Below are 4569 nucleotides of genomic sequence, written 5' to 3'. Positions count from 1 at the left end.
TATAGAAGATGTAAGTATTTCCCATCCTTGATGAGGTGGAACTTTCTTATGTTGTGGGTGGTAATGACTTGGCCCACGAGTGTGGTGGAAGCAGAGACAATCGATGATTTGAAAAGGAAATTAGATGGATACTTGAAGGAAAGAAACTTGCAGGAGGAAAGGGATCGAGCTGGTGAGTGGAACTGACTAGATTGCTCCGGGGAGAGCCAGCATGGATGTGATAGGCCAAACGACCACCTTCTGTGCTGTAAATGACTCTGTGTTGTTTCTCAAATTCAATCCACTGGTGCTTGGTAAATAATTTCAAAGTAAATTGTGCAACTGGAAAATCACAACCAAGGCAAGGGACGCATAAGGAAGCAAAATTGCTGAAACCCGGGATTGAACCAGGAACCTTTAGATCTTCAGTTTAACGCTCTCCCTACTGAGCTATTTCAGCCGTACATTAACAGTGGCTTGGTGTCCTTGTTTTGGAAGAAAATACATACATTCAAGTTTTCCAAAAAATTAAAGAACACAACATGTGAGTAATATTCCCCATTGCTTTCGCAGTACTGATGGATTGTGAAGCGGGAGACAGCCAGAAGTGCCACTGAGCCGCACAGACCCCGAGCTGAGAATGAAATGAGATCAAATTCAATCTTTCATAGTGAGATGCTGCTGAGAGATAAGAGTCCTGAATCAAAGCGAGACTTGCTCATTTCAAACACTCCCTGTACTCTCTGCTCATGAAGCCTTAAAAAAGGGAAAAACAGAATGGCACTCAAACTCACAACCCTGCCATTAAAAGTCTCATATTCGACTGACATAACTGTCACTTCTACTCGGTCTCTTATTGGATGGATGCAACTCCAACGCAGGGATGGCATTCAAATCCTCCCATGGGTCCACATGTCAGACTGAGTTCCATGTTGTAGACTCAAGCAAAGGAAATCTGCTCACTTCCAAAACTATCAGCGAGTTGAAGCTGATTACAATCAACATCATCAGAGGTCAGAACTACCTGGTGAAAGGAGACACCCTGAAGAAGGATCCACAATTATTCAAAGGCATCAACAATGTGAAAAACAAGAAAATCGATGAGTCAATGCAAGCCAAACAACAGAAACACTGAAGAATTCCATTCCATTCCAGTCCAGATGTTTTTGGAGTCAGGTCACAATTCCAGCAACAACTTTATATTCCCACTTGGCTATCTGTACATTTAGTTAATTACAATTTTGTCGACAAGCTCTTTGAATCCAGTTGTCTTGTCCTCAAGCCAGCTCCGGATGGAAGTCAATTCCGCCTTCTGCAAGGCTGAAACCAATAGATAACCTTAATCTAAAAATGCCAGCAGACCAGGGCTCGTCCGGGACTTGAACCCGGGATCTCTCGCATGTTAATTAACCATACTCCCTAAGCGAGGATCATACCCCTACACCAACGAGCCGCTGACAGTGCAGGCTGTATTAGCTGCTGTGGAATTTCACTGGAACCCCCCCAGCCAATCATCCATTTTTTTCAGATCAAAGCAACATCCTGCAAATGCTGAAATAAAAACAGAAAGTGCTGGAAATGTTCAGCAGCTCTGGCAGCATCTGTGCTGTGAGAAACACAGTTAACGTTTCAGGGCACTCACCTTTTGTTTAGCCATCCTTTCAGGCTGCTTCTGTCCATCCAATCTCACTTTCTATTCTATCCACATTCTAACCATTCACTACGTTACTACATTTTTCATGAATTCCTCATTTCTTTTATTAATGACAATTTTGTATTTCTGGCCTTTGCTTCAGACACCACTACAAGTGGAATCATGTCTCCATCTACCCAATCAAACCACTTCGCTGTATCCTCACATTGCAATGTTTCTTTTACCCTGACAGACTGTGGAGTTTCTGCAGCTGGATTGCAGTTCTTGCTTCCCGCCAGTAGATGTCACCTCACTCCAATACAGTGAAGTTTACAAATCTGAGAGAGACACAACAGGAAATAATTGTTCACATTATAGTGAATGTGTGGGATTTAGAAATACTAGGAGTGGAGACGAGTTATTATTGCACTCTGCTATAACATCTTTTATAATGGACTCCAGCATTTTCCCCACGACTGATGTCAGGCTTCTTTTGGGCCCCCTTATCTCGAGAGACAATGGATACGCGCATGGAGGTGGTCAATGGTTTGTGAAGCAGCGCCTGGAGTGGCAAAAAAGGCCAATTCTGGAGTGACAGGCTCTTCCACAGGTGCTGCAGAGAAAATTGTTTGTCGGGGCTGTTGCACAGTTGGCTCTCCCCTTGCGCCTCTGTCTTTTTTCCTGCCAACTACTAAGTCTCTTCGACTCGCCACAATTTAGCCCTGTCTTTATGGCTGCCCGCCAGCTCTGGCGAATGCTGGCAACTGACTCCCACGACTTGTGATCAATGTCACACGATTTCATGTCGCGTTTGCAGACGTCTTTATAGCGGAGACATGGACGGCCGGTGGGTCTGATACCAGTGGCGAGCTCGCTGTACAATGTGTCTTTGGGGATCCTGCCATCTTCCATGCGGCTCACATGGCCAAGCCATCTCAAGCGCCGCTGACTCAGTAGTGTGTATAAGCTGGGGGTGTTGGCCGCTTCAAGGACTTCTGTGTTGGAGATATAGTCCTGCCACCTGATGCCAAGTATTCTCCGAAGGCAGCGAAGTTGGAATGAATTGAGACGTCGCTCTTGGCTGGCATACCTTGTCCAGGCCTCGCTAACCGGTATATAAATCGCTGTTTTCTTTCTGCCTCTTTTTTTAAACAGTGGAGTTACATTAACAACCGTCCAATCCATTGGAACTGTTCCAGAGTCGATAGAATTTTGAAAAAAGACCAGAAATGCATCTGCTATTTCAAGGGCCACTTCCTTAAGTACTCTGGGATGTAGATTATCAGGCCCAGGGGGATTTATCGGCCATCAATCCCATCAATTTCCCAAACATTCCCTACTTATACTGATTTCATACAGTTCCTCCTTCTCACTAGACCCTATGTTCCCCAACATTTCTGGGAGATAATTTGTATCCTCCTTTGTGAAGACAGATCCAAAGTATGTATTTAATTGGTCTGCCATTTCTTTGTTCCCCATTATAAATTCCCCCGTTTCTGACTGTAAGGGGCCCACATTTATCTTCACTAATCTTTTTCTCTACACATATCCATAGAAGCTTTTACAGTCAGTTTTTATGTTCTCTGCTAGCTTACTCTCATACTCAATTTCCCCCTTCTTAATCAATCCTTTTGTCCTCCTCTGCTAAATTCCAAACTGCTCACAATCTTCAGGTTTGCTGCTTGTTCTGGCCATTTTATATTTCTCCTCCTTGGATCTAATACTTTCCTTCATTTATTTTGTAAGCCACAGTTGAGCCACCCTTCCTGTTTTACTTTTGCACAGACAGGAATGAACAATTGTTGTAATTCATCCATGCGCTCTTTAAATGCTAGCCATTGCCTATCCACTGTCAACCCTTCAAGTAACGTTCCCCAATCTATCAAAACCAACTCCCGCCTCATACCTTCATAGTTTTCTTTGTTTAGATATAGGACCCGAGTCTCGGAATCAACTCTCTCACTCTCCATCTTAATGAAGAATTTTATCATATTATGGGCGCACTTCCCCAAGGGACCGCACACAACAAGATTGTTAACTAATCCTTTCTCATTACACAATACCCAGTCCAGGATGGCCTGTTCTCTAGAGGTGTTATACACCTCTATCAATTCTCCACTCAATCTCTTTGAGAAAGGCAGAATAATCCTGGCTTTTCCAACCTAACCTTGTAACTAAAATCCCCCATCCCTGGATCCATTCTGGTAAATCGCCTCTGCGTCCTCTCAAGGACCCTCACATTCTTTCTAAAGTCTGCTGAGCAGAACTGGAAGCAACACTCCAATTGGGGCCTAACCAGAGTTTTATAATGGTTCAGCATAACTTCCCTGCTTTTGTACTCAATGCCTCTACTTATAAAGCCCAAGATCCCATATGCTTTGCGAACCACTCTCGCAATATGACTTGCCTCCTTCAAATATTGATGCACATGAACCCCAAGTCCCTCTATTCCAGTACACTCTTTAGAACTGTGCCATTAAGTATATATTGCCTCTCCCTATTCCTTATGCCAAAATACATCACCTCACACATGTCACTATTAAATTCCATCTGCCACCTGTCTGCCCATTCTGCTAGCCTATCACTGTCCTGTTGCAGGCAGTTCATATCATCTTCACTGTTTGCCGCTCCTCCAGGTTTGGTGTCATCGTCATATTTTGAGATTCTACTCTGTATTCCAAGATCCAAGTCAATTACCTTGAGCAAAAAAAGTAGTGGTTCTAGCACTAACCCTTGGGGAACACCACTGTCGACTATCCTCCAGTCTGACAAAGAACCATTTAATAAGACTCGCTGTTTTCTGTCCTTAAACCAATTTTCTATCCAATTGGACACTGACCCTCCTTTTCCACGAACCTTAATTTTGTTAACCGCCCTTTTATGTGGTACCTTGTCAAACGCTTCCTTAAAATCAATATAAACAACATCCACTGCATTCCCTTCATCAACCTGCTCTG

At 43.6% G+C, this 4569-nt stretch overlaps 1 non-coding gene across 1 annotated transcript; it reads right to left on the bottom strand.

Annotated features, from left to right (window-relative positions):
* Positions 1–366: 366 nt before the first annotated feature.
* Positions 367–439, bottom strand: trnaf-gaa (transfer RNA phenylalanine (anticodon GAA)). Its single transcript has one exon. It is a non-coding gene; the product is annotated as a tRNA-Phe (tRNA).
* Between the last annotated feature and the right edge of the window lie 4130 nt (positions 440–4569).

Source organism: Heterodontus francisci, unplaced genomic scaffold, assembly GCF_036365525.1.
Source record: "Heterodontus francisci isolate sHetFra1 unplaced genomic scaffold, sHetFra1.hap1 HAP1_SCAFFOLD_43, whole genome shotgun sequence".
Taxonomy (NCBI): Eukaryota; Metazoa; Chordata; class Chondrichthyes; order Heterodontiformes; family Heterodontidae; genus Heterodontus; species Heterodontus francisci.
This window is presented reverse-complemented; position numbering and strand designations above follow the sequence as displayed.